Raw genomic sequence first — 16,189 nt, forward strand, 5'->3', positions numbered from 1 at the left:
CAGAAATGAACAGTAGATGTGGGACAGTGAGTAGCGGAGGAGAAAGGATTTGCACATCTATAATAATAATAATAATAAAACTTTATTTATACCCCGCCACCATCTCCCCAACGGGGACTCGGGGCGGCTTACATGGGGCCATGCCCAAAACAATACAATATAAACAGCATATAAAAGAACAGCACAACACAATACAATAAACAATACAGTAAATAATATCCATTACAAAATAAAACAAGGAGAAAATAAAACAAGGGCAGACCACATGAACATTAAGTTAAAACTCGGGGTGAGAAAGACATAAAAATAAAAACCACAGTGAACAGGTTCATAAGGGAGTGGGGTATTCTGGAGGATAGATATTAGGGGGAGCAACGGCAAAGAAATATAAAATGGTTACTCTCCAAAAGCGCAGCGAAAGAGCCATGTTTTCAAGTCTTTCTTGAAGGCTGCTAGTGTGGGGGCTTGCCTAATCTCCGCGGGCAGAGAATTCCACAATCGGGGGGCCACAGCAGAAAAGGCCCTCTCCCTTGTTCCCACAAGGCGGGTCTGGGATATCGGGAGTGGGGACAGGAGAGCTTCCCCTGATGAGCGAAGGGATCGTGTAGGCTTGTGGTAGGAGATACGGTCACGAAGGTAGGTGGGTCCCAAACCGTTTAGGGCTTTATATGTGATGGTATACACCTTGAATTGGGACCGGAAAATAAAAGGCAGCCAGTGGAGCTCCTTGAACAGGGGAGTAGATCTCTCCCTGTAACTCGCCCCCGTAATTAACCTGGCAGCCGAGCGCTGGACCAATTGTAGTTTCCGGGCTGTCTTCAAGGGAAGCCCCACGTAGAGCGCATTACAATAGTCCAGTCTAGAGGTAACTAAGGCATGCACCACCGTGGTCAAGTCAGACTTCACGAGGTATGGTCGCAGTTGGCGCACAAGTTTGAGTTGTGCGAAGGCCCTCCCGGCCACCGCCGACACCTGCGCCTCAAGCGTCAGCGCTGAGTCCAGGAGGACCCCCAAACTGCGGACCTGTGATTTCAGGGGGAGTGCGACCCCGTCCAGCACAGGTTGCCACCCAATACCCCGATCCGACGCGCGACTGACCAGGAGGGCCTCTGTCTTGTCAGGATTGATCCTCAGCTTGTTCCTCCTCATCCAGTCCGCCACAGCGGCCAGGCACTGGTTCAGCATCCGAGGGGCTTCCTTGGAGTCAGATGGGAATGAGTAGTGGATTTGCGTGTCATCTGCGTAGAGATGGCAACACCCTCCAAAACTCGGATGACCTCTCCCAGCGGTTTCATGTAGATGTTAAATAGCATGGGGGATAGAATAGACCCTTGCGGGACCCCACAGGTCAATGGCCAGGGGTCCGAGCAGGTGTCCCCCAGCTTCACCATCTGGGAACGACCCTCCAGGAAGGACTGGAGCCACAGCAGAACCGTGCCACCGAGCCCCATCCCAGAGAGCCTCCCCAGAAGGATACCATGGTCGATGGTATCGAAGGCCCGCAGAGATGTCCAAGAGAACCAGCAGGGTCACACTCCCCCTGTCCAGTTCCCTGCGGAGGTCATCCACCAAGGCGACCAAAGCCGTCTCGGTACTGTGCCCAGGCCTGAAGCCAGACTGCGAGCGGTCCAGAAAATCAGTGTCATCGAGGAACTCCTGGAGCTGCGTGGCAACCACCCGCTCCAGAACCTTGCCCAAAAATGGGAGGTTGGAAATTGGTCTGTAGTTGTTACATACAGATGGGTCTAATGAGGTCTTTTTTAGTAATGGTTTTACTACTGCCTGCTTAAAGCAGGATGGAACTGACCCCTGACCCAAGGAGGCATTTATAATAGCCACAAACCAATCCAACAACCCATCTTTGGCCAGCTTAACCAGCCAAGAATGACAAGGATCCAGAGCGCAAGTGGTCGCCCTCACAGACCCAAGAATCCCCTCCACGTCATCAGGAAGAACAAGCCGGAAAGAATCCCACAAGATCGGACAGACAGGTACCTTGGTTACCTCCGCTACATCTAGCATTTTCCAAGCAAGTATCATACACTCCAAGCACCTACAGATGCCAACAAAGCATTTTTAACATTCCTGCTCTTTAGAGAGAAAACTAACAAAAAGTGCTAAATACTGGGTCTGTCCTGTTATAGATTATTTCAGCATGCTATCCACCTGCTATAATTGGAGAACCATGAAGAAACCATTCAATGTGTTTAGAAGTAAGAGCCACTTGTCATGAAACTACCTCTTCCTAAAGGTCCTCTACTTTCTTATCTCTAGGTCATTCAACAAAACTCGTAATAGGAATCAAATCCATAATATGAGTCAAATCCACAAAAGTTAAACCTGCAAATGTTTTTTCATTTCACCTGGGAAAGAGGGGGGTATTTTACTCTTTGTTCCACGTATTTTAATATACATACTTTACAGTAATGTGTTTTAAAATATGTATTTTATTGTATGTATTTATGTTGATGTATTTAGGTTCTCATGACCTTGTTCTTCTCATGACCTTGTAGCACCTTAACTTCCTTCTTGTTTACAAGTTCCACTCAGTGCACTTTGCCCAGCTCATTTTATGTTTTTACTGCTATGTTTCTCAAGTGTTTTATAATGATTGTGATTTTTAATGCCTTTTAAATTTATTTGTGTGTTTTTGTATTCGATATTATTGTATGTTGGTTTTATATCTGTAAGCCGCCCCGAGTCCCTCTGGGGAGATGGTGGCGGGGTACAAAAATAAAATAAAAATTATTATTATTATTATTATTATTATTATTATTATTATTATTATTATTATTATTGATATGTGTTGTCGGAGGCTTTCGTGGCCGGAATCACAGGGTTGTTGTGTGTTTTCCAGGCTGTATGGCCATGTTCCAGAAGCATTCTCTCCCGACGTGTCACCCACATCTATGGTAGGCATTCTCAGAGGTTGTGAGGTATACCTTACAACCTTTGACGATGCCTGCCATAGATGTGGGCGAAACGTCAGGAGAGAATGCTTCTGGAACATGGCCATACAGCCCAGAAACACACACAACAACCCTATGTTGATATGTTTTGACTGTGTAGCCTACTTTGAGCCATGAGGGCAGGCAGACAACAAATAAAATTTATTATTACTACCATCGTCATCATCATCATAGGTCTCTGGAGAAAGGCTCTTTTCTGCTCCCTGTCATTTTGAATCCCAGTTGAAATGAATAGACTGAAATTAATCTGAACTGCAGATTAACTACAAGTGAAAATTCAGGAACATGGAAGGTATCTGACACCACTTTTACTGCCACATGGGTCAATGCTGTGGAATTGCAGTTGTAGTTTTACGAGGTCTATAGCCTTCTCTGCCAAAGAGGGATGATACCTCAATTCTAATTTTTCCATATCATTAAGACATAGTAGTTAAAGTAATTTCAAACTGTATTAATTATAGAGTGTAGATGCATCCTAAGGTTCCAATTCAGTCTATTTCAGATGAGTTATGGATTTAGGAATGGTTTCACTTTAAGGTACCCATGATTTTATGAAGATTCACAAGGTAGAAACCAACCTGCATTCCTACCTGATTATTTGTTTCACAGTAACAATTTTGGGAATGCAAAATACAATTTTGGGGCTTTTTTAGTTCAACATAAATATTATATTAGGTTTGTTACCATGTTCAAACACTAAAGGAGAAAAACTCACTGGAAATTATCAGAGAACATGGACACAATAGCAGCAGAATACTTAAAGTATTACACAACTAAATAAAGCCTTAGTGTATTGACAAGGCCTATGTTTTCTAGAAGACAACAGCAAAAGAAGAACAGAGAGAAAGCATCCCACAAACAAATCAATACCCTTCTGAACATACACACACAGAGAGAGAAATGCTGGATGGTACAAGTTGTTATAGCTAGCATTTTTTCTGGAAAGATTATAAGCAAGCAATGGGGAAAGCATTTGTTACCAAAAAGCAACAAAAATAACTCCTGGGCAAGGTAAGAGTCAAGGTACTTTCAACATATTTTTAGAAGTATTTCTTCCAACAGTAAAGATTTTGTCTTTCATAGTTTGAACTATTTCTCACCAAGATATCATGCATGTGGTGTGCTTTCTTTGGTGCTTGATCATTGGAAAGCAAGCAAGGCCTAGTCTGCAAGTTCTGATTGTTGAGGTATGTGTTTCTGTTGTGGGTTGGAAAACATATTAGCTACGAAGGATGTAAATTCGCCTTGACATCTCATTTCACATTCCTATGTATCTGAAGATACATGTCTCTCATAGTTTCAGCATCCATCTCCAACCAAGGTGACCAGCTGTTCCCAATCTGGAAAGCTCCTGATGTAGTGGACTGTAATTCCCATTTGCCTCGGCTAAGGTAGCCAGAATGGCTAAATCTGGGGTCCAAATCACATAGTAATCTATGGATTATAAATGACTCAGATCTTCTCTTTGGCAAGCTAGATAAAGAGGGAAGTGTTTCAATTTCCAGTGAATGGGAAATAAAGCTTTTCCCCATGAAAGTCTTCCAGGAGTGAATTTCTCTTCCTAGGAGTAGATTTCTCTCACTTCATGTTGTCTCACCCCTATTCTTAACTATGAGTCACTTGTAAGTTGGATGTTTGTAACTCATGCCTGTATATGACTATGTGTATGGGGCCCAAATTAATATAGCAATTAGAACAAATGCAATTAAGGCCAAGATAGAAAAATCTGCTGATGACCCAAAATGCAGACTGTGCAAGGAAGCTGACAAAACTATTGATCATATCTTCAGCTGCTGTAAGAAAATCTCACAGACGGACTACAAACAGAGGCACAACTATGTGGCCCAAATGATTCATTGGAACCTATGCCTCAAGTACCACCTCCCAGCAGTAAAGAACTGGTGGGATCACAATCCTGCAAAGGTAGCAGAAAATGAACACGCAGAAATACAGTGGCACTTTGGAATCCAGACTGATAAAGTTTTGGAACACAACACAGCAGACATCACAGTTGTGGAAAAGAAAAAGGTTTGGATTATTGATGTTGCCATACCAGGTGACAGTCGAACTGATGGAAAACAACAAGAAAAACTCAGCCGTTATCAGGACCTCAAAATCGAACTGCAAAGACACTGGCAGAAACCAGTACAGGTGGTCCCGGTGGTGATAGGCACACTGGGTGCCGTGCCAAAAGATCTCAGCTGGCATTTGGAAACAATAAACATTGACAAAATTACAATCTTTCAACTGCAAAAGGTCACCTTACTGGGATCAGCGGACATCATCCGAAAATACATCACACAGTCCTAGACACTTGGGAAGTGTTCGACGTGTGATTTTGTGATAGGAAAATCCGCATTTGCTGTGTCATACTATGTCTTTGTGTCAATAATAATAATAATAATAATAATAATAATAATAATAATATACTTTAATTATATTCCACTCTATCTCCTTGAGGGGACTCAGAGCAGATTACAGAATACATACAAGGCAAACATTCAATGCCGTCACAAGTAATAACAAAGACAGACATAGACAGAGGCAAGGCTTCCTGTTTTTTCCATTTCCAGCATCTGGAGGCTATGGGGAGGTGCTGTTGTTCCATTTTCCATGCCAAGGAGGCTGATGTCCATGGACGCCTTCCTGATCAAATTTGCTGGCATGTTTTTCAGGGGCAGAGATGCTGTCCTAAATCTCCTCTCTATTCTGTGTCCCGTAGCAATGTTTCTTCTGCAATTCTAACATATTCTAACCATCCTGAGCCATGATAATTGTCAATGCTGACTGAGGATGCTGTGAGTTGTAGTGCAGCACATCAAGTTTGAAATTAGCCTGGCTGAAATCTTGCTTTAGGCAACTCCTATATTTTCATGATTATCAATGTTTGACACTCGCAATTATCAACATTAGACAGGAGCTAAAGCATGACATGCAATATCATCTAGAATTTTAAAAGTATTCAACAGTTTACAATATTGTTGTTGTTGTTGTTATCCTACTTTCCTCTCATAAATGAGGCTTAAAGCCAGTTGGCACTAGCATTGTTTCTTTGAACCTGTGAAGCAACATCCTTGTGAATTGATGAAGAGATGCAAATGACAGTTTTTCAAATATTAGCATCAAACTTTAATGCCAAAATTTGAATACTGAATATTTATGTCCTATTTTAAACCCAAATCAAATCTGCAAGATTTAAATATCTATAGTTTGCTGAGACACAGCCTATTCTAGTTAAAATTGCCACCTTAGATTTAGGATATGCAGACATTTGCAAAGCTCATTGCATTGTCAAGTTGTAACTTGAGAAGATGCATTCAGCAAGCTTGTAGATTTACAAGGTCTGTGGCCTTCTCTGCCAAAGAGTGCTGGGACCTCTGCAAATTATAAATCCTAGGATGCCATAGCATTGAGCCATGGTATTTAAGGTGGCATGAAAGTGCACAAATTCTACAGTGTAAATGCACTCAGAGAAAGAGATTCTTGAGCAGATTTTTTTCTCTGCAAGACATCATATTATGGTTGCCAAAACCTGAATACGCACCTATTTTTCTTCCTACAGCAAGAAATCTTTAAAGAAAAGCAATAGTCTGGTCAAGAAGATACAAGAACATGACCCAACTGCATACCTGTGTGTCAGTGTCCAGTGGGACTTTGGATGTGTTGCTTTTCCTACTTTGGTTCACCCTCTTTGGTCTCCATAAAATTGCTGTTACAAATCCCATGCATTTACCATTTAAATGGCCCCTACTGCTGACTAGGCACGTATAAGATCCCAATGGATAAGTTATATGATTAATCCTTCCACTAAAGGTCTCTTTGATTGGCTGACAATGCTAGTGGATATTTCTTGATCGCTTCTGGCTTGGACCGCTGGGTTCACTGCGCACAAAAGTTTATGTTGCAACTAGGACAGAAAACAAACATTTCACACATCTTAAGTTTTGCTGCCACCTGTAGGGAAAGCTAGTGAATTATTTGGTCAATGTGTGCTCAGCTTCAGTTTGGGAATCATCACATCAAGGTAGAACTAACTAGAGCCAGTGTAGTTTGAGTGCTCGATTAGGATTCCAGGAGATTAGGGTTTGGATTCCCAGAATAGTCATGGAAACCCATTGGTGACGCTGGGCAAGTTGCACTCTCTCAGCCTCAGACAAAGGCAATAGCAAACTTTCTTGGAAGAAATCTTGTCAAGAAAATCTCACCATAAATCTGAATTGATCTGAAGGCACATAACAACAATAGTCCACTCTGAAAAAAATCTTACTTATTCAAAGGGATCATTCGGTAAATAAACATCTCAAGTCTCCTTCCACAAGAGGTTTTGAGTTACTTAGTTTCATTTGATAATTTATTTACATAACTATTTCTGATTGCTTCTTTATTGCATTTAGTAAATAGAAGGTTTGGCTGCGATTCTCTGGCCTCTTCTGCACTGCTATATAAAATCCAGATTATCTGCTTTGAACTGGATTATATGGCAGTGTAGACTCATATAATCCAGTTCAAAGCAGATCATGTGGATTATCTGCTTTGATAATCTAGATTATATGGCACTGTCTGATTTACGGCTACAGCACGAGGATTTTGGAGGAATGGATTTTAATCATATGTTTTATATTTTTATATTGTTTTAATTGTTTTATTGGATTTTCATTGCTGTTTTAATTATGTGTAGGCATCGAATTGTTGCCAATTTTGTACACCGCCCTGAGTCCCTTCGGGTGAGAAGGGTGGGATATAAATGTTGGAAATAAATAAATAAATAAATAAATAAATAAATAAACTGTCGAAGGAGCCTCTGTTGCAGTCTACACTGTGCAACTTAATGCATATGTAACTACAGTATATAGCAGAGGCATTGCAATTATAGATTTGGAAAGGACCTCATGGGCCATTGAATCCAATCTTCTACTCAATGCAGAATCTCTAACTAAAGCCCCTTCTGCACTGCCATATAATACAGATTATCAAATCAGATAATTCACATTATCTACTTTAAGGATTATTATATAGGTCGACACTGACACATAATCCAGTTCAAAGCAGATAATCTGGATTTTATATGGCAGTGTTATCTATCTTTAAAGTAGATAATGTGAATTATCTGATTTGATAATCTGGATTATATGGCAGTCCATTAGGCAATGGAATCCACTGCAGAAATACTCTTATTGTCAAAAGTTCATTCTAATGTTCAGTTAAAATCTACTCTCATGTAATTTCAAACCATTAGACCTGGTTCTATCTTCTGCGGCAACAAAGAACAGGCCTGTCCTCAACTCTCTCTGACAGCCCTTGTGGTATTTAAATAGGTATTTAAAGAATTGCAAAGATGAATATCAGGCTACCCTCAATGTTGTCCTGATGCACAACAATATCTGTTGATGAGATCTGCACTTCATCACCAATGCCTTTATATTACCATGCTCTACCAATGTACACCAGCAGTCCCAATACTCAATGGTCACTTTAGTGACTCCCTTATGTAGTCACATCAGAGCAGCCAAACATGAACATTGCAAAACATTTCCATTCTGTATTCTGCAGGCATCAATCCACTATCGACTCAGGTCCCATATTGAATTCCAGCCATTGTGTTCTTTTGGTTTAAACTTCATAAATAAAAACAGAGTCTGGACGCTGGAGAATTACCATTGGTCCATACATTATCATTGGTCCATACTCAATTGGAAATACTGTACTTATAGGGAATTGTTGGTCTTCTAGCAGTGCTCGGATCTGATAGATTCACAAGATTTTAAGGCTAACCAGTTGTATATTCACCTTCTTACACTGTGCGAACACTCAGGGCACACATTGTTCAGGCTGTTTTTTTAAAAAATCCTCTTGAGCAGGAAAGAGTGAAAGCACACAATATTTATCAGCATGCGAGGAAATATGAACAGATCCAGATAGTGAAGCCTCTCGGTGCAAGAGCTCCATCTACAGCCCAAAAAGAGAGTGTTTTGATAATCTTTTAGTTTATTATAATATTAGAAGAAATGGGTTTTGATGAATGCTAAAGTAACTGAAGGGAGAGCTGCATGTGGAGGGACTTTCTTAGTCTCTACACAAAACGATTTGGCCAAACCTCACTACCAAGATTACTATGCAATTGAACTTTCTCTGAAATTAGCTGTCATGAGGATACTAAATTATCAAATCCTAATAAATATTAAGAATGTGATGGTCAATGAGTGCTACCATAATAAATTTATAAAAGGCTGCCTACACTATATCCTATGCCGGGCTGTGGCGCAGGCTGGTTAGCAGCCAGCTGCAATAAATCACTCTGGCCAAGAGGTCATGAGTTCGAGGCCAGCCCATGTTGGGGTGAGCACCCGACAATTAAAATAAAAAATAGCCCCTGCTCGTTGTTGACCTAAGCAACCCGAAAGATAGTTGCATCTATCAAGTAGGAAATTTAGGTACCTCTTATATGTAGGGAGGCTAATTTATGACACCATAAACATCACCCAGCTGCCGTTGGAATGAGGAAGTTGCCATCGTAGTGGATGATGAAGCAGCTGCTCCCCCTGTGGCCGGAATCAAGCATACCCTCAGGAAGCTGGAAGCTGGAGAAGGTTTAAATTGCCTCTGCGTCTGTCTCTGTCTCTGTGTTCATATGGCATTGAATGTTTGCCTTATATGTGTACAATGTGATCCGCCCTGAGTCCCCTTCGGGGTGAGAAGGGCGGAATATTAATACTGTAAATAAATAAAATAAATAAATATTTACTTGGGAGTAAACTACACTGGTGCTCCATGCAGTCATGCCGGCCACATGACCTTGGAGGTGTCTATGGACAACGCCGGCTCTTCGGCTTAGAAATGGAGATGAGCACCAACCCCCAGAGTCGGTCACGACTGGACTTAACATCAGGGGAAACCTTTACCTTAAACTGCACTGGATACTTCTAAGTAGACGTAATTCTTGTGTTGTTGTTCCTGCTGCTGCTGCTGTTATGCTTTCATCTTTTGAGAAATATTTACGGATTAGTGTCTCAATAGTAATGGGTAGAGAAAATAATTTATTCCCTCTCCCCCTGCAAATAAGAAAGATGAATAGCAATCTGCTTGGCCCCTCGCACATCCACCCCACATTTAGCTCCCTGGGAATCTGTCTAAATTTCTACCAATCTTCTTGGGATGTTCACATTGACTTTACTCAAGAAAGTCCCTCAGATGTATGAAGAAAAAGTTGCATTTTGCCCAGAGATATAGAAGCACTTAACCTCAGGGAGAATGTGGGATTTGTTTTGGATACTGAAAGCCAAATTCACACATTTTGCAAAGTTTCAGCTGTTTTAATTATGTCTGATGGCTGGGTGTCCATTGCTATCTGTGATGGATTGCTCTTGGTTTAATGTCCGCAATTCATCCAAATTTCATCTACTTAGTTCAGGGATCTAAGAACCAATATTCCCCCTGAAACCTTCCATAAATGACCCTCCAGAAATCTGGAAGTGGACAGCAGAAGTGGACCAGGCTGTAGCACAGCAGATTAACCAACAGATGTAATAAATCTTACCAATCAAAAGATTGGCAATTCGAAGCCTGGGTCAGTGGTGAGCTCAGTTCACTGCCCACCTAGCAGATCAAAAACAGCTGTGAGTAGATAAATAGGTACTGCTTAAGTATTTTAATGGCACCTTAAGGAAATATCAGGAAAATGCCAGTGATCAAAAAAGGAGGAATTCTCTAAACAGGGCTCTTCAACATGGAGGATGGAACAACAGCCCCCCCACCCAGCTCCCCGTGGCTGGAATCAAGCACAACCTCCAGGATGCCAAAGATGGGAAATGCCTATATACCTCTATCTGTATTGTTTTCTGTCCTGTCTGTGTATAAAGGCATTGAATGCTTGCCGTATATGTGTTCTGTGATCTGCCCTGAGTCTCCTTTGGGGTGAAAAGGGTGGAATATAAATGCTGTAAATGATGATGATAGATAGATAGATAGATAGATAGATAAGAAGTCACTGCCACTGTGGGGTGCATCTACACTGTAGAATTACTGCAGTTGGATACCACTTTCACTAGCATGGATCAATGCTATGGAATCTTGGGATTTGTAGATTAGTGAAACTTTGATACTTTTTGACAGATAAGACTTAATGATTTTATAAAAGTACAACCCATGATTCCATAGCATTGAGCCATGGCAGTTAAAGTGATGTCAAACTGTATTGGTCAGTATAGACAGTTAGCCTTAGGTGGCTAATGTTGTGACTGCGCCTTTGGGGATTATGGTTGATGGTGATGGGATCCGAAGAGGAAGAAAAAACCCTCGTGATGAGGGTTCACTGGAGGAGTTGCGCAGGAAGCGACTTAGAGAGCTATATGGGGGATCTTCTGAGGAAGATTCAGATGGGGAGTTTGGGGAAATGGATGCTGAGGAACAGGTGGTGGCTGGGGAAGTGGGCACTGAATGGGCACAGCCACCAGAGATGTCTGGGGATTTGGGGCCTATGGATACTACTGAACCTGGGGTTTCTGCAGGAGCTGATCCCACTTGAGATGCTTGGAGAAGGGAGGATGGTTCTTTAAGTGTTCATGGGGCTAAGTGTGGGCAGGATGATTAGGACTCCGATGAATTGCTAGGTACTCCAGATCCACGAGCTCTAGCTGTGTGGAGTTCGGACTCTGAGTAGATTTGGGACACCTGGTGTTTGGGTGTGAGTGTTTGGTCACCCAGGAGGAAGGGGAATAAAATGGGAATGTTTGGCCATTGCACTTTGCGTGTGGCAAGGTGTTGCTGAGGCGCCATTGGGATCTCTGTGTTTCCGTGAAAACTGGACTTGGACTGTGATTCAGATGTAAGTTATCTGGGACTGCTCTGCAGCAGAGGGATGGAACTGTGTGGGTTTCCTTGGACTGCATTCTGATTACTATTTCTAGCTGCTGATACCATCTGGCTTGGCTCTCGCTGTGTCTTATCGTGGACCTGGTTTGGATGACTGCACCCTCTTCGGACTTTGGATTGAATTTGACCTGGCTTCTGTCTACGCTCCCTGACTGACGACTACTCCCGGCTTCTGACTTCTGGAATTTGCTGCTGCCTCTCGACCTGACCTTGGATTCTCCTGACAACGGCTATTCATCATCCCTTTGAAGCTTCGGCTTTATCTGCACTGTGGAAGCAGTTTACTGCTCTTCTAGTTTGTTTGTTTTTAAGCCAGTTTGCTGTTTTTCTTTTGGGAACTGTCCCTTTAACTCCGCAGAGCCGGCTGTCTGTTTTCAGAAACTGTTTGGAGCTAAAAGAAGCTTTTGCACTTTCTGTTATACTCTGCAGCTTTTGGAAGGTTGCAAGCCTTCATTTATTTTGCATGTTATCTTGCAGTCAACTCTATTTGTTTCTTCTAAGCTGAATTGAAGCATCCTTAGTTTTTATTGAATGCCAGCATGGGAAAATAGCATGGCTTGTTTTTGTGTTATTTTTTACTTATCTTCAGAATAAACTGTTTTGTTTGTTAACTGGCGTCTGACTCTTGACAGCTAAAGTGAGCAAAACACCCTCAGGAACCACATGGAGCCATGGGATGACATTTTACTCATTCCAGTTTAGATAGTAACCAAGCAGGCAGGATTTAATTCACTGATGTTAGGCTTTAATTTGATGTTAGGTTTTAATGCTATTTTTATATGCAGGGTTTCTCTGGGATTTTATGTCAGTATTGTTTGTTTAAGGAGGCATTGAATGTTTCTCATTGTATGTTGGAATCCACCCTGAATCCCCTTGGGGAGATAGGGCAGAATACAAATAAAGTTATTATTATTATTATTATTGTATGACACAGTAAACAAGATAGATATGCTGGATTTCGTTTCACAAAACCACAAGTTGAACACTTCCCAAGTGTCTAGGACTGTGTGATGTATTTTGGGATGATGTGTGCAGATCCCAGTAGGGTGGCCTTTTGCAGTTGGCAGATTGTAATTTTGTCAATGTCTATTGTTTCCAAATGCTGGCTGAGATCTTTTAAAGTTTATTAATAAAGTTTATTAATAAAGATTATTATTATTATTATTATTTATTTACTCTTAGCGCTGTATAAGGAATGTTAGGAATGTTTGCTCCCTCCAAATATTTTGGCCTTCAGTTCCCATAATCCATGTCTATGATGACTTAAGTATTATTTACTTGAACATTAATTGCCTTCTAATAGGGGAAAGAACTAGAGCACTCTGGCCATTTCAAGTCAGAATCCTCTGGAGCTGCTACATTAGTATAACTACTTTTTGTGACATTGACCAAAGAGGCATCTAGTCCTTCTTAAGCATTGGCTCCAAATAAGATCTTTGGATCTTTGGATCTTTACCTCGATTCAAGCCTTTACTTGGGTAATGTTCTGATCTCTATCCTGAATTGTTCTCTATTCCATGGCTGTAATTCTGTTCCTTTATTGATATCTCACTCAACTCCATTGTTTAGAGTTCTTCGCCTGAACTCACCTTGACTTGGTTGTTCAGAGTCATAAATGCAATAGGCACAGATTTTCCCCTGGTTGTCACATACCCAAACACTGAATTAGGATTTTGCAAGGATTTTATACCATGTCATCTATGAATTGCAGCTATTCTTATTCAGCCATGTTTGGCTCTTGCAGTTTTTCCTGGTTTAGCTTCCTTGTGATATTTCTTCCGTTGTAACTTCCAGAATCTTAATTTGATATTATGGATCTTTTCTGCCTTGAAACACTCGTGCTTGTAGAGTGTCATGCTGCATCAAAATAGTTTGAATCAGTGCCTTCTCTTTTATTATTGCTTTCCTAAAATAGTTCTGTTTTTCTGGATTTAACACACGTTACGTTCATCCTCTTGGCACTGACTCATACAATAAACCAAAGACTGTATCATCTCCTCATTAGAACAAAGGGATAGTCAAAACACACTTGATAAAGAAAGGTTTTAATATAATTATATAGCCCTATTGGATTACTCATCTTATATTTAGATCTATAGTCTATTCAGGGGTTCAACCTACAGCTCCGTTGATTGTGGCACTTCCACAGCATCCTTCTTACAGCTTTTCATTTACTTCATTCTCTGTTCGTATGAGTCACAATTATATTGGCCATTGTAACTATGCTGGCAATACAAGGGTCTTGGCCAGAGAGGGAGGAATGGAAAAGAAACCCACCTCCATCAGGTGATAAAGTCATCTTCCTGCCTCTTGAGTAGCTTAAGAGCCCATTTGTCAGCTTTATCTTCCACTGCTGTTCTTTCTTACTACTATATTTCTGCTTAAAAACATGATGTAAACCCAGCTCCTATACCAGTGGTTTCCAATCTTTTTTTTTTTAACCAGCGCCCACTTTGACCAGGGACCACTTTAATAGGGATTGCTTTGACCAGGGACCACTCTCCAACATTAGTCCCAAAAGGGTTACAAATCAGTTTTTTTTTGTCAATTTTAGATTCAGTTTGGTTATTTGGGGCACTGATTCAGAAAATTGCATTGGATAGACCACATCAGCTCTGTGGCGCAGGCTGGTGAGCAGCCTGCTGCAATAAATCACTCTGACCATGAGGTCATGAGTTCGAGGCCAGCCCATGGCGAGGTGAGCACCCGTCAATTAAAAATTAAAAAAATAGCCCCTGCTCGTTGCTGACCTAGCAACCCGAAAGATAGTTGCATCTATCAAGTAGGAAATAAGGTACCACTTATAAAAGTGGGGAGGCAAGTTTAACTAATTTACGACATTGGAATGAGTTAGTGCCGTCAGAGTGGATGATGAAGCAGCTGCTCCCCCCTGTGGCTAGAATCGATCATCCCCTCAGGAGAAGGTTAAATTGCCTCTGCGTCTGTCTGTCTCTGTCTCGGTTCGATGTGTTTATGGGCATTGAATGTTTGCCCTATATGTATATAATGTGATCTGCCCTGAGTCCCCTTCCCTGTGTCAGGAGCAACCGTAGTTGCTTCTGGAGTGAGAGAATTGGCCATCTGTAAGGACGTTGCCAAGGGGACGCCCGGATGTTTTGATGTTTTACCATCCTTGTGGGTGGCTTCTCTCATGTCCCCGCATGGAGCTGGAGCTGATAGAGGGAGCTCATCCGCAGTCTCCCCAGGTGGGATGCGAACCTGGCAGCCTTCAGGTCAGCAACCCAACCTTCAAGTCACAAGGCTTTTATCCCCTAGGCCACCGGAGGCTCCACGTTGCAACTGGTAGCCCCCAGGCATAGGGATTTGCTTAAAAATAAGGTAGAAATCTTCTCTTGGATTGGAATAAGATCAAACCAGTCCATCCTCTAGGAAATAATGCCTGGCTGCTCACTGGAGGGAAGGATATTAAAGGCAAAGATGAAGTACTTTGGCCACATCATGAGAAGACAGGAAAGCTTGGAGAAGAGAATGATGCTGGGGAAAATGGAAGGAAAAGGGAAGAGGGGCCGATCAGGAGCAAGATGGATGGATGGTATCCTTGAAGTGACTGGCTTGACCTTGAAGGAACTGGGGGTGGCCACAGCCGACAGGGAGCTCTGGCATGGGCTGGTCCAGGAGGTCACGAAGATTCGGAAGGGACTGAATGAATAAACAACAACAACAACAGAAATCTTGCCAAGAAAATCCTGTAATAGGTTTGCCTTAGGGCCATCCTAGGTCTAAAATTACTTGAAAGAACACAACAATGGCCCTCCTCCTGATTTGTTTAATCACAAAGTGGGATTTTCCAAATCCAGAAATGGACTTCTGGCTACATTCAGTCGTTGTTTGGAAGCAGTGTGGGTTCCAATGGGTCCAATGTGTGGTAAATCCCAGATTAGTGGAGGATTTTGTAACTCTGATGACAGTAGAGGTGATGAATCTGCTCTGGGTTTTATTCTGAACCTGAAAGATCCTATCCCAATCAATGACTCTATTTGGGGTATATGATTAACTTGATTAACTTCTTTCAAAGTTCAGTCTAAAACCGAGAGCAGATTCAAAGACATTGGAATCACCATTCTCCACTTTCCCTGATCCACACACACGTTTTTATTTAATTTATATCCCACTTTTCTACCAAAGCAATTCACATCCTGCATTAAAATAATACAGCCAAAACATTCGGAAATACAAAAAATAAGAAGCATTAAACACAAACTACTTGAAAGCATCCATTTAAAACAATGTAAAGGCTTTACAAGTGAGCTCTGATTACACAAATCTGTTCAGTATATCAGTAAACATTTTCCCTATTCATCTGTATGGAGGAGGCAGATTTCCTTATGTAT

Source organism: Anolis carolinensis, chromosome 1, assembly GCF_035594765.1.
Source record: "Anolis carolinensis isolate JA03-04 chromosome 1, rAnoCar3.1.pri, whole genome shotgun sequence".
NCBI lineage: Eukaryota > Metazoa > Chordata > Lepidosauria > Squamata > Dactyloidae > Anolis > Anolis carolinensis.